Genomic DNA, 27,062 nt, shown 5'->3' with positions numbered 1-27,062 from the left:
GAGTTGAACAGTGGGCCTATCGTATGGAGAGAGCTAGAAGACAAAGTTTGGGAGTCGAGAGGAGAAACCGGGGTGGTGGAAATAAACACAAATACTATGGAAAGAAGAAAAAGGAAGTATGTGGTAAAGGCCGTGATAAAAGGAGAGTCTTGTTACGTAATTTGTATGCAGGATATGCCGGTTCTTTCCTGTCCTTCTGCAGAATCATATTTAAATTTAGAGTCTGATTCCATCTAAATGTGATGCAAGCCCTCTGCTCGCGGATCAGTAAGGACGCTTTTTCTGTCTTGGCTCCAAGATGCACAATAATGACATCATGGCTAATGTACTACAGGGTAGCTCTCCATTCCAGTCATTTGTCTAGCCGCTTGGCTTGCATGCTTATTCTTTCACAAATATTATATCCTATCAGTCACTTGTCACAGCTTACCAAGGCTGCATTTTCCTCACGATGCTTGAGTCATGACATAATCCTTTTACCATGGAGACAGAGTGGCAGGCTTATGTTGGGTTAGGTTTTTTTCAGACTTGTGTGACTCTTTTGTCTTTTTGTGTCCATATTTTTGTCAGATGTTGTTCCAGTTTTTTGATTCACACAACCTGCAGCTATTTATCTATTTTTCATTTTTTATTGTTAAATGTAATTTAGTCACTGGATTTGATCACATCTTCGAGAAAAACTTGCCAATTCTTCCTTTGCAGCCTCAGGATCTCTAAAAGCTTTTTCTTTTACTCCGGAATGCAACACTTTCCATGCTCTTGTTCAGTTCATGGTGAACTCTCCATTGTTGCTGTCATGGGAACAGGGTCCTGGCCTGAAGACATGCTCCATGGACCATTGCAAACTGTCGACTGCCCGTCCTGTGGCCTCCCAGCCCACTTAGTCTGCACACACAACCAATCTAGCTACATTAAGAGAAGGAAACATCTGCAGTGTTTCCCCTAGGTTTACTGCTTTGGGGGGGGTGCTGGCCGTGCGACGGGAGGGGGGCGTCAGGTGCGAGGCCCCGCCCTTCGCAAAACGGAGCGAAGGCAATGGTAAGGGAAACACTGATCTGTGCATTTCATGTTCCAGAAATGTTGAGGAGCACACTTATTGTCCGTCAGTCTGAAGTCTGAAAATATACTTATCAGCTTCAAATGTTGTGTTATTTGCCACCAAAATAAAGCAGAAGTGGGTCACCAAAACAGAGGATCTTGGCCCAAGTGAAGAATTTAAAGCAGTCTTTAGCTGTTCTATTTTCAGTTTAACAATGCCCAATAGTATCTTCCTGGCAATCATCTCCTATAGCTCTACACTCTTTTTCTTTGAACCACATTTCTTTGCCATGGTCTGTCTTTCATGAACAGGATTGTAATAAGTTAGCTTGTCAATGTCTCTTGAAACTTTCTCTAAAAGCCAGCCAAGTACAATAATGTCATATGTGGTTTGAGGGCCAGTATCATGCAAAGTCTTTGATTCAGGATGTGTGGAGCTTGGCATGTTTCCTTCCCATAGGGATCTCAGTCTCAGAGATCAAAGGCATGTGCATGTTGCCCAAGGCTCACGTCTTATCCTTTCAAATGTTGTACTCGACTCCCGGCAGGTCGACACCGACTCTTGGTTTTGGTCTTCGAGTGATCGTTTCCCAAACTTTATGCATACAGGTTGTCCATCATGGCAACATCGCAGCTGCCTGTAAATCAAGAATGAAGATTAGAATATAGGCACAGCTCAAACAGTGGACACAAACTGCAGTCAAGCTGTTGGGATGCAATAAAACAGTTTGCATCACAGTAGCAATAGCCTGGTGTGCTCAGCTCTGTATCAGCCCTGATTACCATTGCTTAACTGCCATGAAAGGACATATGGAGCTGTTTAGCTATCTGCCTACGTAGAAATACTGTAGTGCACTGTCAAATTAGAGCCCGAGGAAGGTAGTGGTCACAGCTAAAACCAGGAGCAACGGTAAGCCCAGAATTAGCCTGACTTCACATATTTATTAGACTTTTTGTATTTGTGATATGTGTAGCATTTTGTTATCTTGGACAAATGTTCTACCTGAAAGTGGTCTTACTTTCATTAGGATGTAGCCTATGGTCTCGTAATGGCACTAGTGCCAAACCTCTTGTATCAATGCAAGATCATACTAAAATAGGATTGAGATATTATGTTACAATAAGTTAGTTAGATTTTTTTCCTCACCCAACCACGTGTACAACACTCACACACCTGCATGTGTTCACACAAACATGCTATTCCCCTCCCCCCATCCTCTGCCCACTGGAAGCCAATATTAGTGTTGGATTAAACATTAAAGCCAGAGTCATGTTTAGCAAGTGGACCCTCTTAAAACCAAAAAATAAAAAGGCTTTCAGTGTAAACAGACTCCCCACCTCTAAACCCTTGGCTCTAATAGTTTAGAGCCACTAGCTGGGCTCTACACTAACAATTCCTTATATAGCTTGGTTTCTTGCCTGAGCAGACTACAGTATGAAGAGGGCGAAAGCAGAATGCCATGCCTGCACGGATTAATTTAATGCAGGGGAGTGGTTCACGTCTAATTTCTGTTGACTCATGGCTTCAAATGAGAATTGGGACGAGACGGTGTTGTGGAGACTTTGCAACGGTTCGTTACTCTGCTGGCACTATGAATGCGCTGTGGCTTTTCGACTGGGTGATGTGAATGTTGATGAATATTATCCCACATCAAGTGGGAGACAGTGTTTATAGGCTCATTCTCATTCAGTTGGTGCCTTGTTACTTGTGGTTGGATTCGGACAGAGCTGGGCATAACCGTCTGCTGACTCGGAGAAGAAGCCACCGGCTGGACACTCTGGCGTGACGTGAGAGCACAACTGGTGCCACTACACGTGTGGTTTGTTTACAAGTTACTGTCTCGGAAAACGATCAGCGGCATGCATTCTGTAAGACGTGTTTCCTTCTAGAAATGCGACCACACTCGGATATTGGAGAAATATTATTAAAATATTATTAAAGGGGTGGTGATGGCCTAGAGGTACGCCTTCCAAACAAAACACTAGAAGGTCGGGACTTCAATACCAGGCTGCCACCATTGTACCCCTGAGCAAGGTACGTAACCCTGAGTTGCTCCAGGGAGACTGTCCCTGTACTTAGTTCAATGTAAGTCGCTCTGGATAAGTTTGTCTGCTAAATGACCTGTAATGTAATGTAAAAATAAATCCCCCACCCCTACCCTACCCTCGTCTTCCAGCACTATGTGCTCCCATGCCCCAGCACGGGGCAGTGAGCGGGTGATCAGCTATGCGCCTCACATCTTGGATGAGAAGAGAAACAGACTGACACATCTGCAGAGATGCTCACAGTATCTTTAGTAGTTAGTATATGTATAGATAGTTGTATGGCAGGCTAAAGAGGCATTTAAAGCAATCCAAAAGAAAACAAACAATCTTACTCATTCAAAGATTTTGTATTGAAGGGCTAAATGACTTTAAGGGGATAAACTAAATAAATCGGCACATAATTTCACATTGCCGTCAGGTATTTTTTCTTTTTCTTTTAGAGGTATTAAAAAAGATCCTAGAATTCATCAAATGTGTACTGTAACAATATGTAGATACCCTGATAGAGAGGCACTGCCTATTATTTCTTACTCATACCTGATGAATAGGGAGGATCTGTCCCAATACCCCTTTTCTCTTGTGGAAGCCATCTCCAGTTATGGAATATGCCAATTTTCAAACAAAGATCACAACTCTGTCTGCTGCTCAGTTTTACACAATTGTGGGATTGTTTTGTGAAAGCAAAATAGACTTGTCCCTGAAGTGGTCATCAGCATTTAGCGATTTGCTATATTTAGTAACATCCAAACGAGTAGTGAATGAGAAATGATTCTGTGCATTTGTGAATACACAAAATAGTTATTGTCAGTTTGTCACTTCGCAACACAAATCCATTCTTTTTAATTAGCCTGTATGTATGTGACTTCTCAGGAGTAGGAGCTTACCCGGAGCACTTGATGGTTGGTGACATTAAGCTGACATCTGCCCTCTCGCCTCTTGCCTCCCTTGTCTGCAGGAAAATTGGCTGCAGCCCTTAGATGCCCCGTGGCGTTGTCTGAATCAGCGAGTTCTGTTGCTTCCAAACATACAACACTCAAGACAACAGGGAGCTGCATAACCTGGCAGGTAAGCAGAGTCTACATTTAGTTTCCTGTTATTATGTGTTCTGCAGTAAGGCTGCACAATTAAGCACGATAAAATGACTGCGTCAATCTATACAGTTAGTAAAAGACTCTTTTTGTACATTACAGTTTTGAATGTGCAGACAGATCTGTTGCATTAAACTTCTACAAGCTACTGCACATCAAAACTGACTGTTTTACACAATTTCATTTGCTGAGGGAGTTTTTCCCCTTTCTTCTTCTTCTTTAAGAGCTTGGGTTGGGAACTGGTGCTGTTGTGGGCCTGTAAAGGCCATTAAGACTTGAGGAACATTGGTTTGTGTACGAATAAACTGCAGCACAAGTATACAACATCATCACATCGAGGCAAAAACTAGATTAAGAACTGGCGCTTCAAAGACAGCCTGGTTATTCATTCTGAATGCTTTGACTTTACATAATATTTGAAGTAGACTTAGTCTGTTATACCTCTACACAGGGTTAGTCATCCTTGCACAGGGAGACTTAACGGCCATATTGCGTGCTTTCGTTTCTACCCTTACTGCCTAAGCTGATGTTTGTTAGTTCTTTGACTTTGTTCCTGCCCCTCTATAAATCTGCCTTTCTGTAACAAGTATTCTCACGCTTTGGCACAGAGGAACAATTACACAGCAGTCAAACTTCTCAAACGGCTCAACAACCTCACCCTGTGAACTTGGCTGTTGTTGGAGCGGATGTGTGTCTGTCTGTAACTCAGTGTAGGTCTCTCCACAACCCATTTGTTTTTAAGTAAAGTCTCCCCATCTCAGCTCATACTGAGAAGCCTAACATGCAACGTGTTGTTATAGTACCCATGACCAAGGGAGAGGTCAGAGGTCAAACACACATCTTGGTATGTTTTTCCCCCACACATTATCAGTACTACTACGATAAGATATGTCATTGTGACTGCAATACAGCATGCTGGAAGCATTTCATATTATATTTGTATTTCAATTTAGCGGACTACTTTGACATGTTGGAGTTTAATACCAGCCAAGTTCAAATGATTGATTTGTTACGGAATGATTATTTTAGCATTACACTCCTCTTTCTCTTGCTGGGAAATGATTTCATCACTTCTGACTTCATGAACAAGGTATTTCAAAACTGTAGCTTCACATCACCTACAAAGCTCAGCAGCTATTTCTGGCCATGTTTTGCTTTTGTTCTGTTTTGGTAGTTATTATTAACCCCTGCTTTGAGACGCTATGTTGTCTGATGTGTTTTCTCAGTAAGTCCCTCTGCATTTAATGCCAACATGGTTGTCATTGCTGTCCTAGTTGTCATTGACTGTACATATTTTCCATTCCTTTTCGTCTTCCTCCTCCCTGACACATTAAATTTGTTTTAGATGTGAGTTAAGTCGTTCTGTCTTTTTGGGACAGTTGATGTTGAGCATTTGCAGTAGCCTATATCTATTTCTGTGTATAGAAATATGAATGCGTTGCATTTTTTTGGGGGGGGAATTCAGGTTTATTTTTAGATTTTTAATACACATTTTGTTTGCGTATCTACTACTGTATTTTGATCCTCGATGTAGATAAAATAGTACTTTTACTTCTAGTTACTTTCTTAGACTTTCAGAAGGTTGAAAAGTGCTGAAGTCATTATTGATACAGATTTAGCCTTTTATATGCTAGTGCCATTTTAATCATTATTTTGCCACTAGTAGTGTACTATTTAATGCAAATAGTATTCCACTGTTTAATGCAAAGGTTTAGGGGATCAGGGTACTGTGAGGTCTCTCATGATTCCAAGACCCAATTACTGCCATTGCAAAATCCCACATTTGTATTTAGATGGATTTTGAAATGTCTTGAGTGTAATTGGACCTGCAAGCTCTCTGGCTGAGTCCAGGCCAACCGCCACACATTGCTCTGTGTTCACAGGCTCCCACTGATAGACCCTGCGCCATCTAGTCTCATGGAGGATCAGGGGGAGATGATTTGAGCGGGTTGTTGTTCACGTAATTATCCTCCTAAATGCTGATTCACTGATAGTGAGGTCATTAACTTTAATGTGTTCGAGAGGATGCAAGTATGTGGCAACCGCATCTTTTCTTGATTTCCTCTGGGGAACTTAATTAGTAAGTTTGGGGATGGGGTGGGGGGGGGGTGTCTGGGGTTCTAATTATCCATGAATATATGATGGCAGCAGCGGTAAAGTCAGAGCCGTATAACAGTTGCCAAAGCCAACATGTGTGCTGTGTTTAGTAACACTCTTTAGTAGAGATTGCATAGGAAGAAAACATCCACCAACAAAAGGATCCATTTGCAAGGACGACTTAATGATTCTGTTTAAAGGAAAATAAAACGCTCCGTGTGCTTCTGGTCATTGCTCTCGTGGCTCGGAAAGTACCGCAAGCATCTTCAACCGCCTTCTGAAGGGAATACAAATCAATTGCTGGCAACATCCTCGTTCTACCCCAAAGCAAATTAGCACAGTTTGCATATGACTGCGTAAGACTGAACCGGAGAGATTGTTCAATTGAGAACCTGAGAAAGTGAATTGCTTTTGACCATATGGATATAGATGGACTTAACATATTTGATTTATGATCCAGAGTTTTGTATGTACTGCATGTAGAGTGATTCATAGGAAATTGTACCCACACTACAATTGCAGAATTCCAAATCAGCAGCGCTAAAATATCATTCGAATGACTTTCATTCCATCCTGCTGCTACTCTCTCTTCTCTCCTTCATCTCCAGCAGCTTCCTTTGTATGAACAGATGCAACGAAAAACAACAGCCAAACACGCAGCAAATGAACTCTCATGTCAGGGCCCATCAACTCCCCTCCTTTTGACTTAATCCCTTGATTACGATTGTTAGAACAGACGCAGTTTAAACACTTCGCTGTAACCTCAGCCCTTTTTTGTTTGTAACAACTTTCCCATTTTAGGGAGGGAGTATTTAAACACATGATGTTTTTTAACAGAGGAACTTAGAGACCTTGAGTAGCAGATTATGTCAAATAATTAGTCTATCATAGCTGTCGTCATTCACTATAAACCTTTTTATTAAAACATATATTATTCAGGTAATCAAGGAATATTTCTTTCTACGGTGTTACTGACATGTTTTATGGTTCAAGTTGTAGAGCAGGCGCTAATATATTCGAAGACCATCAATACCAAAAAGGTGTATAGCTATATGTCGTAATGCCGATATGAGAAAATATTGACAGATTACAGATTACTGTATATAAAGTTAGATATGATGCAGTGTGATGGCTTCACATAAAAACTACATTTGTACACCCCTAGTTTTACCAGACTGTTAATGTTCTGTTTAGATGCCCGGGGCTTTGCTACATGTACCAAGTGTAGCGTTAAAGTCCCTGTGGAGTTTCTGGCCACTCTGAAAGTCTGTGTGTATTGAATGGCAGTATGTACGTATAGATCCATCAAGATTACACACTGTTGACTCGTGGAAGCTCTTTAGGTTACTCTGCTTATTGATTGCTGCATTTCCCCGCTGTGATTGTCCTTGATAAATGGGTTATGATGTGCCCCTGTGCTTTTTGCCTCTAGAGTTACCACTTCAACAATGCGAGAGAGAGTTTTCCCATTAGGACCTCATTGATAAGGTTTGAATCAATCAAGCCATAGAAAGTATCTAACTTCCAGGAAATGTAGTTGAACAGTGGAAAAAGATAGACCTTGGATAGTGGTCTGTCCTTGAAGCTCATCATGTCAATGGAGCCAAGGTCAGGGGAGATCAATAAATGAGTGGGTGTCTGGAACATGTATTCCCATCACACTCCTGCTTTGCCTCTTTCTCTCAATCCCTGACTTTCCCTCAAGGCTCCACTAAGTGGACTGTGGAAACCAGCAGCTGTTGGAGTTCCCATCAGAGCACCTCAGAGAGCGAAAGTGAATTTCACCAAGGGAGTCACAGAAGTCTGAAACATCAATATCAAATGATCTACGGGTCAGCTGTCTGCTCCATTCCACTAACCATTAGTCAAGAGGGAACCTCTGCGTCACCAACACAAGTTTATTGGAGTTAAAAAATGTGTTGTAGCTTTTAATATATTCTTTATATTCCATTTTTTAAATGCTTGGTGTAAGTAAGTCATTCACACCAATAACCAATATGGTTATGATTCGATTTGAAAACATATCCCTCACACCAACTGGTTTTCACGACAGTTCAGTTTATAGATTTAATGTTCATGAAATAAGCTAACACAGAAACTATTAGTAATGGCTTGAGTATTCATTAGCACCTGATACATTCCTTCAATAGATGAAGAGTTAATATTTAAGAGAATGTGTCTTCTGTCCTATATCCCAAGAACACTAACCGCATGTTTAAATACATTTTTCACTTTCTCTTGCCATCACCTGCTGAGGGAACAAAGGTCAAGTCGTAAAATGATGTCAGTTTGACATCCTTAACCTTCTGGGTTCAGCCTTATTGGATTTAGGTAGCCTATTCCAAATGGTTTGAGATGGGTGGGCGATAGTCTCCCCTAAATTCCACCAAGCTGTGACCCCGTCCCCTCGTCGCTGCCTGCTATAGTTATCCCAGGCCTGTTTCAACTTAGTTATGGCAGGAATGTGCCATTGCATGAGAAGAGGTCATCCCTGCTCATGGCCTGCTGTGGTTCTTCCCCAGTCCTTAGTCAGTGCTGCCAAGATATCGACGTGCTTTCCCACGCATGCAACCGCCCTCCCATTCATCAATGAGGAATGTTAATATTTATTATGCAGGGAGCTTGACTTTGCTTTATCCAGACTAGTTAGAGGAAGTATCAGTGTGTCTTTCTCTTTGAAGCTCGCAGTCTGGTTTATAAATAAAACTGTCCTGCAGTTTATTTTTCTCAGAAGGATTTTTGAACCCTCTTTTAATCGTCACATATGTACACAGCACAGCACACACAGTGAAATTTAAACTCTGCATTAAACCCGTCCTAGTTTTAGGAGCAGTGGGCAGCTACTACACAGCGTCCGGTGTCTTGCTCACAGGAAGAAACGACTTGTTGGATATGTGTTGGGAGAACTTTGACTTTTCTTCTTTTGGAATCATCTTGCCAAAATTTCATTTTAGTCCCAATTCTTTGGTTTATGACCAAATACCTGCTTAACCATGGCTGGAGTCTCTTCATCTTGGTTTTATCTTCAGATCTGTGTCTCATACAGAACCCTTATGCACACTGCTCCTCCAAAATGCCACCAAACCATCCCTAGTGTAATGCAATGCAACCGCAACAACGTAATTTAAGCTGCTTTCCCACAATCATCATAACCCATAAATGTAGTGCCAATTTTCTGTGTCTCCCATCATGTGGGATTAGAGGCTGGAGTCGGTTGTGTAAGATGTTCTGAGTAATTAGCCAGCTCAGTACAGTCACTGTAAATCTTTCATCATTGGCCCTTGTGAGAACAAAAGCTGCAACATTCATAGGTAAAGCATGCAATGGTTAAATACATTTTTGCGTATGTGTGACAGTTTACTCTGGTGTTATACTGAAGACGGGGATATTCGGCGTAGTTTAATACCTCCAATAATTGCCTCGAGATTCAATAGAATGGGTTAGTCCTTTTTTCCATGTGCACAAGGAAGCAATTTGGTTTCCTCTCAAAAAGTCAACCTTGGTTACTATGTTTCTATTTCCAGTATTTTGACTATAGTGAACTGAATAATATGACTTTTAATCACTGTCATGTTAACAACCAGTGAAGTCAGAATGTAGGTTCTGCCACAGATGGCGGTTTTGGAGCTGGTACATTGTCAGTTTTTGCCCAAGCATTCCTCAAGAGGGTAAATGGTTTGCTGTCATGGGTTGAACATGGATTCACTGGTAGAGAGCCACTTTCCTTAACCACTAGAACGTGCCGTAAATCTAGATTTATGGTTTCTGAAAAAGATGCAGGTAAGCTTGATTTCTAACATTCACAATGAATACTAATCTATCGTGGACATTGCTTGATCTTGTTATGCGCTGTGTGCCAACCTCAGCACTTTTGCAGAGGGGGGGGGGGGGATGTCACTGACTTTTGAAAATAGATCTAGTTACTTCACACGGTGTCAAGTGATCGGTGTTTCATATTTATTGGCCACTATTCTAACCAAAGACTTTCAACTTGATCTGCGCCAAGCCCTTTAGTCTCACCACCTATTGTTCCACTGTTGAGTCAACCTTGTCTTGCGTGGCTTTTCAAACAAGCTGAAGTTTCAGCTGTTCAGCCCTTGCTGGAAACCCCCCCCCTCCCCCTGCCTGCTTTGTGCTTTGAAGATTGGAATGAGAAATTAGATTTCATGCTTTGGACTTGATATTAAAGTTAAAATGGAACAGTTCTAAAAGAAGTATCACTGTTTTCTAAATTGAGCAATGCCTCTGGCTTTCCTATCAAATGGCGCTGAGCCTTTGCTTTATTTCAGCAGTGTAGTCGCAGTCTGTACAGTCCCCTGCCCACTGAAACATCAACTTGGTTTAAAGTTGAACAAGCAGATTGTTTGAGTGTATCTAATAAAGGAGTATTATAGTATAAGCCGCATACCTATTTTCTTTATTTAGAACTTACTTATAAAGGCTGTACACTATTTTACTCAGAGATTTAAACAGCTTTAAAACTGTTTGTAACATGATGGCATTTTGACATGTGGCTCAGTGATCGGAAGGTCGGTGGTTCGATCCCCAGCCCTTGCAGTCAGCTTGTCGAAGTGTCCTTGGGCAAGATACTGAATGGTGTGTGTGTGAATGGTTACCTACTAACGAGCTGATGTGCACCTTGTATTGTAGCCTCTGTATTAATGTGTGTGAATGGGTGAATACTGACATGTGTTGTAAAGCGCTTTGAGTGATCGCAAAGGTTGGAAAAAATAATGGTAAAGTTGCAAATCCAATTTCTGCATTAGCTTGTTTAAAATGGTTTAGAAGTGATGTTATATGCCTCCTGCAGATCTTAATCTATTGAATTTATTATTATTATTATAAGTCTTTTACTCTTTGACTTTTGAGACTAATTTTTTGATTGCCTTTGGCAAAGTAAAGAAAGACTGCCAAAGAAATTATATAGAAACTTTAAAGTTTTGCCGTCCCCAGTTTGCATTGTGCACTTTTCAAAAGTATTTCTTCCAGCTATTCTTTAAAGTTGATGAACAGACAGATGGGCATGGTCTTATTTATTTTTTACCACAGGACTCACAAACTAATGCATGATTGATGCCACTCAGTATCAGAGGTGATGTGCAAGGCTAGATAAGGACGTAGTAGAACATTGCCTCCAAGGGATTTATCCTCCTGTCAATTTTGAAGGGATTTAGCTGCTATCAGAATCACATTATAACTGAAAGTAAAACCGAGACACATATTACGCCGCACCAGGTTTATTGACAACCCAGGAGCTGTCCTATTTAATGCAACTGCTGAAAGTATATAATCTTGTTTTACCGGAGGGAGGTTTTTAGGGGCTCAGGCCTCTGTTATAATAGTATGATATCATGTAAAACACATTACTTCCCAGAATAACTCGCATGCATTTTCAGAAAGAGGGATGAGAACGGCCTCCTGCCTTCACATCACAGAGCTGTTTCCTCTGTCCCAACTTTATTAAGCCTTATCATATGGAAATACTGGTTCAGACCAGTGTAACTACTGACCATTGTCATCTGGGTGGATTTTATGAGAGAGGAGACTTGAGTTTCGCCGCTCCGTATGTAATCTCGCCCTGTTGTGAGTCCTCTACACCCGGCCAGACCCGGTTCATCCCACCCTCCTGTTGCATGTTTTTTCAGCTGTGTTTACATGCCAGCTCTCTGAAACTTGAAGGGTGGGGTGAATACCTTCCTCTGTACCAGACTTCTGACATCTGTCAGGATTTAACATCATTCATGTTATTCTTTACCCGTTACACGACGCTAGTTTTATGCTCACGTACACCTTAAAAACACTTTCATGTTAAAGAAAAATATTTTTTCTTATTTCTTCTGTTTATTTGATGCTAGACATTATTTCTTAAAGGCCCAGTGTCATATTTGGTGGGTGTATTAGCTGAGATAGATGAACCTCATTATTTTGCACGTTCAGCTGGACATTGATGACCTAACTCAGAAATATTTAGATGACTTAATTCCGCACCAGAAATGACGTTTGGTGGCCACAGAAAAATGGGAGCTGCACTAAAGGGTACACTCTTAATGCTGGCCTTCCACTTCCCACACAAGCATATTTCCTCCATGACAAATAATGCAAGCCACTTGGTCAGTTAGCAGGGAAGAAAGGCATCCATACTGCATGCATTATTGATGAGCATGAAAATTGAGCCCCTGAGCTAATAGGTAATCTGTCATCTGCGCTGTGCAGCACATTTTGTACCCTCGATCTATGAGATTCCACTTCTTGGCCCTCACCCCCGTACTCCTGCTCTATTGATCATATTCACTCTAATTTGGCTCATTTCATTCACAATAATATGCAATCTGTATGCAGGCAGCGCAGTCAACCAAAGGGCCTGGAAGTGAGATGTTTTGGTGGAGAAGGTAATACGCGGTGATGGATCACCTCGAAGGGTCAGTCAACCTCCGCGGTGATGACAGTATGGTCATCTTCTTTCTTTCCCTTTTGTTGAATCGGACAATATCCCATCCTCGTATAAAACGACACGAAGAGTTTGAAGTCTCCGTAAATGTTTTGCTCCCTGATATCTACTGTCCCCTACAGCAAAGTCAATCCTTGGATTGGAAGAACTTGAAATAGACCGATGACACATCTTTTTGTTGTTGTTGCAGTTTAAGCAGGTGTTCTGGTTCATTAAAGGATACCGAGGAGTTGCAGCAGTCTGTCACTGTTTGGATTCTGAATATTAAATTAAACTTGACAAGGACTTTTACACGGTTTGCAATGTAAAATAAATGATGCTTCAATATTATCCCATCACAATAAGAGTTTAAGTATTTACTTTGTTACTTTTTCCCATTTTGTCTGTGGGATACAGAGCAACAGTGTACAGTTAGTGGCATTTGATTTGACTTTGAAACCCAATCTTGTATGCATTACCAGCACTGAAGTCGCTGAGGAGCAATTTTGAATATTAAATAATGTACTGCAATGCATTAGTTGAGTTTCACTAAATTGGAGGTGGAGTATAAAGGGACCCAGATAAACACAGTAGCCAAATAAATTGGCTGAAAGCTCTTCCAAAAAGAAAATCACATCAGGTAATTCTAATCATAAATCATATTTTCATATTGCCCTGTAGTTCAGGCAATCGTGACATGACTGGCTATTTGTATGATAAGATGGACAGTGTTGAAAAAATGAGTCTATGAGAATATGTCTGCAACAAAGGCAGAAACCAGATGGGGACCTGAACTGGTAACATCATCAAGATGTTAACGCTGAAGTAATGTCACGGAGAAAGAGTGAGTGATGTTTAAGAGAGATTGATTTCCCAGGGAATATTTTGGGGAGAATTGCACCTTCTTTGTCTCTAGTTTTGCTTTTGTTCCATTGAGATAATCTCATACAATCAGGCTCATTGGGGTTTAAAGCTTTGGGTGTGATTTAGGTTATTTGTGAGATATTTGTCATTACGGTCCCTCAAGAGAGCGTCGTCTTATGTATCCTCATCATGGCTCAGTTAGCATATGAATAAAACGTCTTTATTTCCCAACATGTACAATGTATCTAGTGATCATTTAGACATGAAGTAAGTTTAAATTCAGCCACATGGAGGCTGTTTATTTTCAAACCAGTAATTGCAGACGTCTGTGATCTTGACATGTTTAAGTGAATATCTGGAGGGATACTAAAGTATGAAGTGAATACCAAATGTATTTTTAACTTGTGTCTGTCCGTGACTACACATAATGAAAGAGGCTGCAGCATCACATATCCCCGTGGAACCTTGAGAGGAAGTTGAATCCAAAGAATACTTTTGTTTCGAGAGGAACGAGGAATGATCTGTGAAAAAGCTAAGATTATGATTGTTTCCTTCCAGTGGTCCCAAGGTAAAAACGTTCTGTCCATGGATTGATAGTCTGTCCCTTTTCTTTGGAAACATTGCGCGTTACCTCTTGCCAGGAGGCCTCCAGTGCCAAATCTGTCTTCAGATGCCAAATGGCCAAAATGAAATTAGATTTTAGAGAGCTTGGCAGGGGACTGGGGAAACTATTTTGAGGAGAGAAAAGTGGGACATGGAATGACCAGAAATATAATATCTCTTTCAATATCTCATCAATGCAGAAAATAAACTTGGTGAAAAGTTAGATGAACCCCAGATGAAGTATTATATCCACTGCAGGTTTTTGCTGCACATATTTCCAGGACTAAGAAAGTTTGTCTGAATATCACCAGCCTCCACAGAGCAGATACGTTTTGTCATTTTGTCTTTTGTCTAAATCCTTACACATGTTATTACAAAGTTAATTTAAACCACCCAAGTCCAACATTGGATTTTGACAGAGATAACATAAAACATCCCTGTCCTGTTATGTTGATATCTCCCCCTTCACACAGAACTCATTAGAAATCTGATTCCCCCCTTTTGAACTCTTGGACATCCATTATAAATGATAGACTGATAAAGGTACTTCACAGCGCTTCTAAACGGGTCTAAACTTGAACTTGTCAATAAGCACATACCTCGAGGATCAAAGGAGAAGCAGATATAATCACCGTGTAGCAAGAAACATGGTGTGAGAAAACCAGAATATAATAACCAGAAACGGGGATATCGCGCATGTTTGGATGACTGTGAGAGCCAGTGGAAGAAGCAGTGAAGTTAACTTGTCCTCGTATTTACCAGCGTTAAGAGTGTGCTTCATTTCCAGGTTCACATATCACCATCATCTTCTTCATCTTGTCCTCACGATGCAGGCAATTGCATTCAGCTACTCATATATTGTTCTTCTGCTCGTGGACGTTAAATCTGTTTAAAGATCATTAGCTGTAGTGCAGAACAGCCTTTGTTTCTTCTACTGTTACACAAAATCACTGCATAATGAAATAGCATGAAACATGGCTTGCTAAGAAGACTTGGTAGCCACAGTGTTTTAAGTCTATACCTGTTACTCACCTATATCTAAAACGCTGCAGAGCCCTAAAACCACACCCACAGTTGTTTGTATTCCATGTTTAAAAAAAGAAAAGTCTGATCCACATTCTACATGATGTTGGTGTCACGTCACATGACAGGCTGCAGTGGTTTAAGCTCATCATGACATTTCAAAGGGTAAAATTCACAGCAATGCAAAGCTACATTGTTATAAATCCCCCAAACCTGTGAGGTTGCAACGAGATACGGCTCTTGAAGCCTTCGTCGCCTGATCCACGGTTCTGGCTGCGTTGTGGCGTCCTGTTGCTGCATGTCTATCACAAGCTCAGCTGTTGATGGAATGCAAGGTTGGTAGAGTTGAAATATTTGTTGGCAGACTGGCATAGATGTGCGAGCATCAGAGTGCACCGCTTCAGGCCAGAGCAAAGCAACCCAGCATGCAGAGGCTTTTCAGAAGTTTCCCTAAACACGATTTGCACTGCGCCTGAAGTTGTGGTAACAGTTTGTAATGCTTCAGGTTTACACGGGGAGTATACACTCTTCTGATTCTCGGTGCCTTGATTCGATTAACAGCATTAACTTGGAAGCATCTTACAGTCTTCTTCCTGTACAAAGATAATGACATTACTAATGTGGAATTCTCCTGACGAACACCGTTGGTTCAAAGTTGCCGTCCGTGTTCTTGAGTAAAGGAGAGTGCAAGGGGAAACAAGTAAAGTGCTCCGCTGTGTAGTTGTTAACGCTTTGTCTCCAGAATTAGAGAAGTTGGTTGAAGTTTTGAAGTGTGTGTTGGTCAGCCCGGTCTAATGTGTTCGAGATGGAGTCTGGTGTTGGATAATCTGTAGGTGACGGGGTACAAAGGCATGTTTTCTTCTTAAAAAATCACCAAAATGACATCATTTATCATAGCCAGAAACTGTAAACACAAAAGAATCGTCAGTTTTTGTTATTTCCAAAGGGTCCTTGAACAAACTATGTGCGACGGATACTTCCGTCAGGAAAAATAAGCACATCTAAGCTTCTAATAATGGTGTTTCATCACTTTATTCTTCATGTCTCTTTCAAAACTTCGCCAAAGTAAACACGTATATCCTAATATGTAAAAGTATCTGGCGGCGTCTTTCTTTGCAAACTCATCTTTAACAAACCCTATTATCCAAAATGTTCCACTCTGCCCTTTTTAGATTGTATGTACAGTGCGGCTCGACTCAAATCCTGCTTTCATGGTGATCCACAGCGTAGCTACCAGTGACTTCCCTCATTATTTGGTACCTGGTGAATATTACAAACTACACTTCAAAGGGCTAATTCTGGCCTGGAATCCTATAAATAGAACTGAGCGACACATGGCTGTAAAGCGCAGCAGGGATTGCCTTCGCTCACTGTTCTAATGACTTCATTTCTATGCACTGGAAGCAGCACTGATGGATTTTGATGTCTTGCTGTGCTTGTGATTACTCAGTCATCTATAGCACTTATCATGAGGGTCGAAGTATTCTGCTTGAGAACGTTCATGTGACTTTGTTGAATATTCAGAAAGTGACATAATTACATTGAAATGCAGTTTAAAAATGTTTCTCATTACCGGTCTTTCCCGCTCACACTTATGTTTAAGTGTCGGCAACCATAAATAGATTTAGTGAGCTGCAAAATAAATACATTCTTGGTGGCATGTTGACGTGCATTGACACTTCATGATTGCATGCCTGTGTCCTTTTCCTAACACTCGCAGCAGAAAAAGCAACAATTTCCCAACATTTTCCCCCCCCCCCGATCGGCACATCTCTGCTATTGTACCTTACATCAGTTCGCCTCCTGGGCACTGCCGAGGTGCCCTTTCATTAAGGCACCGGACCCCCAAACTGCTCCTTGCTGTATAGTAGCTGCCCACTGCTCCTAATACTAGGATGGGTTAAAAGCAGAGTCTACATTTCACTATGTGTGCTGTGTGTGTACATGTTGCAAATACCCACAGCAACTTTAATGCAACATGTGTAGATCTTTCCTCTTTTAACATCTCAGAGTGCACCTGAATGCACCGTGTTCAAATTGCAGTAATTATCCCTGCACAAGGGTTCAATTTCAAAGATATCCCTGTATTCGTCATACTTGCTTGCAGGCTTGGAAATGATTTTCGTTGTCTAGTTTTCAAATGATTTTCCCCATACTACTGTAAAGTGTTCTTCTTTACCTCCCATTGGATAGCCTACATCCATACTGTGGAGACAACTCAGAGGAGAGAGAGTTTCTTCTTCCCCACGTTTGTCATTCTTTGTATTCCCTCAATGTCTTTTCATCTCCTCTCTTGTCTGTCTCTGCCTCTGGTGGTCTCACTCTTGTGTTTCTCTCTGTTTCTCAGAGGGTACTTCACAGGTTCTTATCACATATTTAGTCTAAGACGGGCCCTCGGGGACCTGCTGCAATCAGCCCGGAGCAGGAAGCCAACACGAGCAGACTGTGAAGAGAGAATTATTCTCTACTTAACAATCAAGACATTCTTCTGTCTTTCCTGTCATCCCTCCCTCTTCCTCTGTTCACCTCTCCCTGCCGTTGTTGATAGGAACTCATTGTTTTTCCTTTTTGGTGTTCATTTCTCTATATTGTGCCCATGTCATGAACGTTGATCCGGGGAGAGTATTCCATTGCAGTGAATGCTCTGGCAGAGGTTTCAGTGAAAATGTTAAAGGCTTGTAGAGGAACAGAGTGTTCTAATATCGCACAAATGAGAAATTCTGGGAGAAGTGGAAAATCTAGAGATGATGGAAGTTGTTATAGTTTGAACATAAGGAGGACGTGGTGCATGTATAAGATTGGAATGAGGTGATTTCTCAAAGCAAGTATGTGTAGATATAATGTCTACCAAATCTCATATGTTTATAGTCTGCTGCTTTAAGTATGTGTGTGCTTAACACCACTCTGAGTACAAACATCTTCAGCATAGGCTGTTTTTATGTGACAGCAGTGTGCCTTGTTTTACATCGAATAATATATAATCATAGCACTGCTTTTAAGACCTTTTATTACTCAGAATAAGAGATATAGATGTTGGTGTAAGTTTAACGTTCTGTATCTATTCACCCTGTTTTCTACACAAAACTATAGTATAAATTATTATGAGCAAAGAGATTGTTATTGAAGTATCAAATATGTCACCGATCATCTATTAGTACAATAAAGGTTGTACACTGTGAAAAGTAGTACAATACTACATTTATATCAGTTCTTCCCCGTCGGTTGACTAATTCAGGGGGTGGATGGGCCAGCGTGGGGCGGGGGGCAGGGAGCTTAATCCTATGGCATTCTACAGTGCAGACATTAGCCTAGCGGCTAGCAGACTTTTCTTTCTCATAACTCAACTCAAGTCACTGCACATATATTATTTTTGTGCCAAACTTTGTTGAAACAGAGCAGCTAATATTGGGAGCGAACTGCCGAGTGTTTGAATGGCGTCTCCGCGGAGCGTCCATTGGTGAAGCACAGGAGGGAGAGAAAAGAAGAAGAGAATTAGTGCGACAGTAAAGTAAAGACTCTCACACTGAACTGAAATAAAACCGGTGCACATAAATCATTTAAATAAAAAGATTTTGTATCTTTCCATTGGGGGCAGGGGGTCCGGAGGGCCATTGGCAGAAAGCGTTTATATGATGGAATAATGCGTACATGCATTGGGATGTATGGCGTATCGAGATTTACTGGTCTGAAGCTGATACACTCGCTGACAGGTTATTGGGCACGTTGACAGTATTAAGCTCTGTAAAATCAGCCCTTACACGTTGTTAACAGATTATACAACACATCTTTATGCAGGAATCAGAAGTGGAACTTGGCAGTGACTGATAACGAAAGCTCACGGCTGATACTGGTGCTCTGTGTGTACAATTCATTACATTGCTTGTGATAAATGAAAGGATCCGTAAGTCTGTACATAATATTTCAAATTCATTTAGAAGGTGATGTTAATCTTGCTCTAACTGAATGATGCTAGATTCCTATTTGTCTTGTTTGTATGGTATCATGTAGCTGCCTGGCAGATAACCAAGTTGATGGAAGCCTCCAGTGATTGTCCGTGTACTTTTACTTGTGATGGGGCGACAACTAGACGGAAAAGGTGTCAAAATGGCAGCAGGGGGGTAAACACACACTAAAATATACTACAGATTTGCCTTTCCCCCAAAATTGAATATGAATACAGTCTGATATGAGGCTCAGCTGAAATCACTTCTATTGACAGGTGTGATGAGTCTAATTTAAGTTAATTAGAGGTTTTCCTGTGGCCAAATGAGGCAGGGGGTGACACTGTGTGTAGCACATTGGTTCCTAAAGCATCTCCCACTATTGCTGCTAAGCACTTGTATTGCTTGCCACCATGTGATGTTCCCAATCCCACTTTAAATGCCTATTGATAATGAAGATAGCAGACAGACCAGCGTCATAAATCTTGTCCTTAATGACTTGCTTGGGAACAAGTCATCAATAAAAAACATTGCTGCCTGCCTTTTTCCTCTGATTAATTATTAATGAGGTTTCGTTTCAGTTTTTTCGTCTGTTTGTCTGCGGGACTACGGAGAAACTACTGGCCCGCTTTTCATGAGACTTGGTGGAAGCGTGCAGCATGGGCCAAGGAAGAACGCATTACATTTTCTATCCTAAAACATTGCACTTCCTGTATTATATAATACCGAGATTCATTTCGATACGTTAATATAATCTATACAATGTCCTGTTTAATATACTTAAGCAGGAATTTGTTGAAGACTTTTGTTGCAGCAACCCAAATTGTATATTTTTAGGTTATTCAAATACGTACGGTAGATAAGAAGACAACAGAAGGGGACAGTATGATGCAAAAATATTCTTAATTTTGAATTTAAAATCTTCACCCGTGATCTCTTTGGACTCGCACTTCCCTCTTTGGAGACCCCTCCTTGTCTTAACCATTCGTGGTTGCCCTATTAGATAACAGGGTTTTGAGCCTTTCCACACGTGTGCGTACTTAAACTATGACTCAGTACTTTATGGTCACAGATTGATATTGCATTGTTTCATCACTCTCCCCACTTTATGTTCTCTACTCGGGTTAGGCTATCAAATATCCTCTCTCCTGAATATTTTATGACATAATGCTTTCCTGTGGCTGAGTTAAATGCATCGAGGCCGATCCGTCGTCGTCGCTCTCTAATGCTGCCCTTTGCCCTCAAAAGTGGGAGGGATCCTGCCATTTTGACATTGTTACAGTTTTATAGGATCAAATGACCCTATGACATATTCATTTTAAATCATTGCCGTGCTCTTGAGAAGTCAAAGCACAGTGGCTTGTGTAGAGTTTAATTACCTTGTAAATTATGTGTCATGTAATATAATATCCATCTCCAGTTCAGCAGAAGAAGAATGAATCATACTCCCTCCATATGTATCTCATCAGCAGATAACTCCCAGTGGGAGACGTGAATAGCTTTAGATAGCTCGGTTCTTGCAGTGGCGCTGTTATAAACAATTGAAGAAAAGACGCAAATGAGACGACACAATGAGGCTGTCACTTGTACTAACACTCAACTTGTTATTGCTATAGTCAAGGACAATTCCAATTTGTAATATCGCCAGAAAGTAACATCCGTAACGTTACGCCTGTTGCACTCCGGCTATATTCCCTCTTATTCATAAACACACTCCTACTCTATATTCGTCTGTGTTACAATTTCAGACTTACCAGTCTGTTGTTGTTGTTTCTGTTCAACTCTAAAACATTTGTACCTGAGTTGGACACGTCTTCACCTCAGTGCCGAGGCCTGGAGCAGCTCCCTTCACGTCTCTCAATCGACGGCGTTTGCATTTCAGTTCTTTCTTTGAGTCCAGTACAAACAGTGTAACAGTGTATGTTAAGGCAACCTGAGAGATTATGTGAGATGTTGACTTAAAATAACCAACGTTAATAATAACATGCCAAGTTATATTTACATAATGATGTTTATTGTTATTTCAGAGTTTCCTGATTTTGACTAGAGTTTCCTGAAATTCTCGATGAAGTCGGCGGGGTGTTTTTAGGCACAGTAACTTTTTTTAAAGGGCAACTGTGATTATTGCAATTTACTAACAAAGGAAAACTGGGTTGTAGGTTGAAACTTATCACACATGTCATTGCTTTTACAACGTAAGTGTATTTACCATTCGAAAGCGAAAGCTGTCTTCAAGGTGTTTTGCCTGTCTTAAGAAATGCGAGTGTTCAAGCTCACCTCTGAAACCCTTCACAGACGCCGTCTTGTTGTACATGACATGTGAATAAAGGCGCAGGCTGTCACTGATTCAAAGCCTGTCCGAGTGTCACTCACGCACTGTGCTCTGAAATCTTATCCTTGAATACATTTCATCATTCGCCTTTTGTTTTAGTTTTTTTTTACAAACAAGTCATCCACTGAGTGAACTGCATCTTGTCCGTTTGTCATGCTGATGTAAAGTATGCAGGCACCACACACGGGCTTTACACGCCAACAACCTTTTAGCTTGATTGCAAGACCCCAGACTCCCCACTTAGAGGAAATAAGCACCAGTGTCCATCACATTTATTAACTGTCTTGAAGCATCCACATACACTTGTCAGGCACCAAATTGTCCAAGTCCAACTCAGCTGGTGGAGCATATATAGCCAGGGCGCTTTAAACCGATATATAGCGTACTTCCATAGCGTATCTGCGCAGGCAACTGTCCAGTCACTGAGGAGAATCTGATTGTGTGCAGAGATACGGTGAGGAATGCAATGAGCTGGTTACAGATACTCGTTTTGCTCAAGGAAGAACATTTCCTCACGATGCACGGCTGCTGCTTTCATTTGTTCCTGGTCGTGAGCTATTTTTATATTGCCCCTAAAATGATATTTCAGGTTTCACTTGGATTGTTCCACGAATTCAACATGTTTTTAAGGGATTCTTCTTAGTCAGAGACGTCAACTGCCTCCATAGTTTTAATACATAAATCAGGAAAAAAAAAACATTAATTTCCACCAACAGAAATTGATTTACCTTTAGAATAATTTAGACCGTTTCTCAATTCCACCCGCATTAATTTGCAGAGCTCAGATACTCCAGTGCTGCATATAGAGAGCAGAAACAATTCAGCGTTTTTGCCATTATCACTTACAGTCACCCGGCTCCCCAAGCTCAACCACACTGATGCAGAAGCCCTTTCATATGCTTTGATCCTGTTAATAATTATTTGCTATGCAGCTGAAGAAGGAGGGCAGATTGAAGAAAAAAAGCAGCAGAATGCTTTGCACTGATAGTAGCATTGAGAAAGAGGGTGGGGGGGGGGGGAGTAAGACTTGGAACGTTTTGTGGAGTGGGAGTTTCAACAACCCTGTGTTGTCCTTCCCAGACAAGCAGAGAATGGTCTCAAGGCTTCATCTGAAACTGTCAGTATATGCCAAAGGATAAAAGTCCTGCCCTGGATAAAGAATAGTTGGATTTGAAAACCTATTTTTCCTTTTTGCCTTCACTGGTGAAAGAAATGGGTTGTTAGTGGTATTAGAATGCATCGTTCACTGTCACCCTCCACACCGTTTATTTTCTTCCTTTTCTGATGAATTCTGAGTGCCTTATCTCATCCCCGCCGTCCTTTGCTGTTGGAAAACGTTTCCCTCCTGGACAGGCTCCTTATCTGGAGTGGCTCTGGATGGGCTCTGAACAGAGCTGGAATCAACATCCCCACTGGTCTGCTGGCAAGGTCGAAAAAGGAAAGCATTGACTGGGGGGCGAATGCGAGCCAAGGAGCTCTCTTCATCCTCCCCTCTACACTGGGGTTGGAGATAGATTACTATGACATTCTTACATTTCTCCATAGATACTGGAGCTCGTACTGGCCTCTTGTTGCCTACTGGGTTCGTGATCAGAAAGCTAAAAGGGCTCCATGCTTCCACTGAGAGTCAGGAAGCTAATTGTTTGATGCAGGAATTGCTCGGAGTATTACAAAGAGCTTTACTATCACTCACGCGCACACATTTGAAGGTGTTAGACAGTCAGCCACCACCGTAGTAGTGTTGACTGACAGGACTGTAATGCAGTAGGACTCAGTAATCTGTAACAGCATCTCACACCTCATTGGTTCGTGGAAGTTGTGAATTTTCAGCTGAGCTGGGTTACATAACTGGAGTCACAAATCCCATCAAATCAAGACTCTGGAATTCAGAAATTGCTGGAAATAAAAGTCTCAATTGGCATATGTGCTTGTGTGTTAAAATGCAAAGCTTCGGAGACATATAGCAGATGTTATGGTGGGGAATCCGTCAACCATTTGCTTCGATTATAAACCCGGCTTCCCCCTCTTGCTCCCTCTTAGTTCAAGAGTCTTAGAAATCATTGCTGAATAGCCTACTCTAGTTTCTACTTGAATAATGTTGTTAAAATAGACTTTTATGACCCTAGAGCTCAATACAACAATTGATTTATCGAAGTTCTTGGTATATCTGAATTTAAAAAAGAAGAATGTGTCACGATTCGCATCCCTCACTCACTTTATCGCTGCAGACACAACACGCAAAAGGAAGTCATTATAGTGAGTTATCCCACCTGCAGCTAGGGCAGCTGATAGTGAAGGACAGAGGGATGGATGATCCTGTTATGGTCCCTGTCACGACAAGGTGGGGAAATAAAAATGGGAGTGAGGGAAGCTCTCTGATAAACGGAGAGATAGATGAGGATGACGTAGTGGGAGATGTGCCAACATGTGTGTGAGGTCCGTGATGAAGAACAGCTTTTAGGGGAGGATACATTGGTGTGTGTGTCTGTGTGTCTGTGTGTCTGTGTGTGTCTGTGTGTGTGTGGGTGTGTGTGGGTGTGTGTGTGTGTGTCAATGCACACATGATAGCGATATTTATGCAAGGAGTAGCGCCTCACATACAAACACGCAGCTCACAGTCACAGATGAAAGGCGGTAAACCTTAATGACAGGTTGGCTGTGTATAATGGTGTCTAACCACAGGCATCTTTCTTGCAAGCCATCTGACATTGAGTGTGGTCACAGACTGTAACAGTTGACTCATGGTAGCTACAAGTCACTGAAGAATCCTGCGCGGATGAAATGGGAATAAATCTGGATGTAAATCATTTTTATTTTTATAGCATCTTGCCATTTTGTTATTGCTTTGGGTTATAAAATCTATAAAGCACAGTAAGTAGGTGATTTTCACTCACTTTTAAAACAGTATTTTTCTAAGTCCCCTGCGATTGAAAGGTACATAGAATTTTTTTTTGTGTCTATTATTCTATTATCCTTACAGAGTCATACTATCTGTCTCATAGTCATACGATCTATTCCCCCCCGCATGTTTCACAATGAGCAGTTTTCCCTTACAAGTAACATCATCCTCCGTCTTTCTACATTTGCGTTTATGTATCGCGAGTATAGAATTCATCTTCGAGCAAAAATACAATATCACCACTGAATCCCACAGTCACGTGGCACTATCGGATCAGTAATATTTCCATGGAGCTATGCCTAATCTGATCCCTGACATAGAGGAGAATCAGCGACCACAAAGGCTACAAAGGCTTTCTGTGTTATTTTAATCCATCTCCCAGGAAACTCCAGCTTGTGTCGGCTATCTGTATTTCGCGGGGACATTCAGATGGCTAATTACTAGCAACCTTCTGGCTTGTCTTCATCCCATCCCCCTTACTTTACTTTTATCCTTCTGGCTTGCTTCCCATCCCTGACTTTATCCTTCTCCTCCTTTCCCCCCCGTTCTCCACACCACCCCTGAGAGATCATCCTCAGAAGCCGAGGGTTTAAGAAACGGCATGCTAGAGTTTTCCTTGGTTTCCTCGTCCTTGCTTTTTTATTTCCTTGTCTTTTCTTATTTGCATAGCATATTCATGAACATGATGAAGTATATGCCATAAAGTACATATTTCATTAACTTTATTCTCACACACATTGTAGCCCCTCATAAAAATGCCTGCAGTTATGCTGTTTAAATAACTACCTTCCAGCCCTTTTCTCTCTTTACAGCCAATACCCTTGTGGGTCCTTGGACTAATTCCACCCCCCAGTGCTCTGTTTTTATTCTGAATCTGGACCCTGGCCCCTCACTGTAGAAGACATATGGTCCAGATGTCGGCACAGATGATGGGGCCACATAGACCCCAACACATCAGCTGCCACTGACATCTGCGTACATAGTACCTTTGTTGTCAATAGGAAATGGCCTCTTTAAGCTAATTTAGTAGCGCTGGGACACAGAGACTAAACACTGGAAAAAGCTGGTACTCATCAACTGTCTCTATCCTCATCATTACAAATGCTGCATTAAAGCTGAGAAGCCTTCAGCTCCGATTTGTTTTGGTTGTTAAACAGTCACTGGTAGTGCCCATCTAATTTTAACAAATGTCTTCTAGGTCTAGCGAGAGTGAGTAACCATGGAGGCAGCCCTGGAAACTAGGCATTCTAAATGTGGAAACTCTGATTCGTTTAGTTCAAGTTGGGCTGTTTTAGAAATGCTCGTGATCTGCTCGCATGTTAACGACCATATTGAAGATATCACGTACTCATAGATGTTTGAGTTGGCAGGGAAGGCTACTGAACGCCTTGAGACAGACGTCACACACACATACGAGAAACAAGGCGCTTGAAGCTCATAGTTTGCAGCGGAATCAACTTAATCTGATCAGTTTGTTTTGTTGTCTTGAAGTCCAACATATCAACATGGTAAACATAGACACTAAATACGACACTACTATGTAGATGCCATACCATTGGGCGTGTTTCCTTTCCATTTAGTCTTCACTTTCTGCCTTTTTAGTTGACGTTTTGTGTAATTACTATGTTGTAGACTGAAGTTGTCAGTCTGCTGAGTGGCCATGCCATGGCCAAAGGAATGGATTTGATAATCACTTGTCTTGACGCAGAAATGAAACAAAAAGAAGCATAAATAGCACGTGTTAATGACCGGCGTGTAGTAAGTGGGTTATAAACTTTGAAGAAATGGACACGGCTGATGAGGCTAATATACTTAAGGCTACAGCTTTGCAAGGGAATATGTTAGAGTTAACTAAGAATAAAAAACATTGGTTGAACCATCAAAAGTTTTGATCTCAAGGAGACTCGGTCATATTTCAGTCGCTAACATTTTTGATAGTTGTCTTGGACACAGCTGTAGCCCAAACCTCTGAGCTGTGAGCATTAACCAAGGAGATATAAACCAATATATCAGGGCTGGGCGATGTGGTCATTTCATATCTCAATATTGATTTATATCACAATATAGACGACGTAATTGTGTATCACGATATCTCGATGAATGTGATTTCATCACAACATGCTTTCATTGAAAGACCGTAAGTTATCATACAGACTTATCGCCCAGCCCTTTGTTAAAACATGTAAGCTTTTCTTTACAGTTGTGGTTTTCTTTCTCTGCGTCCCTTTTGAACTGATAAGTTATCGTATCTGGTTCTGGTTATAGTATCTGGGGATGTAATTGCAGGTCTAAGGAATGTCACACGCGTTCAAACCCTGTTAAACAAACCAGATAAAGGAAAGTGCTGCTCTTCTGGCTGTTGCTTTGCTTCGCTGCCTCATGCCATGTACTTAAATAGTAGCTGTTTAGGAAGGGGTGAACACTCTCTGGCTGGACTTTTTCACTTTACAAACCATTAGGCTACTGAACGATCTACTAAATTAGCACTAAGCAGACCGGAGGTTGCCTTTGCTCCGGTTCATATCTATGAGTTGATGGCTGCTCGACTCTGGCCCTGCCTGCAAAATGTATCCTTAAGAGGCTTCATGAAACTGATAGCTCTCTCTGGGAATTCAGTCCTACTGGGAGTTTTCAGCTCAACCTCATTCTCTCATGTCTTCAGCTTTGTATTCTCTCTCTGTTCACCGTGAGGAGCTCTTGATGG

General features: G+C 41.3%; 1 protein-coding gene across 4 annotated transcripts in view; it reads left to right on the top strand.

The window, feature by feature from the left end:
• Positions 1–27,062, top strand: part of peak1 (pseudopodium-enriched atypical kinase 1) — a 90,685-nt gene that overhangs the window by 14,837 nt on the left and 48,786 nt on the right. For 3 of the 4 annotated variants that reach the window (XM_029434476.1, XM_029434474.1, XM_029434475.1), the window contains one exon: positions 4,040–4,149. The gene's annotated coding sequence lies outside the window, so the exon portion shown is untranslated. Of the gene's footprint in view, positions 1–4,039; positions 4,150–15,406; positions 15,522–27,062 lie in introns of those variants that run through there. The other variant, XM_029434477.1, reaches the window with a different exon arrangement.

This window comes from Cottoperca gobio, chromosome 6 (assembly GCF_900634415.1).
Source record: "Cottoperca gobio chromosome 6, fCotGob3.1, whole genome shotgun sequence".
NCBI lineage: Eukaryota > Metazoa > Chordata > Actinopteri > Perciformes > Bovichtidae > Cottoperca > Cottoperca gobio.
The sequence above is the reverse complement of the archived record's forward strand: the minus strand, read 5'-3'. Positions and strand labels throughout refer to the sequence as shown.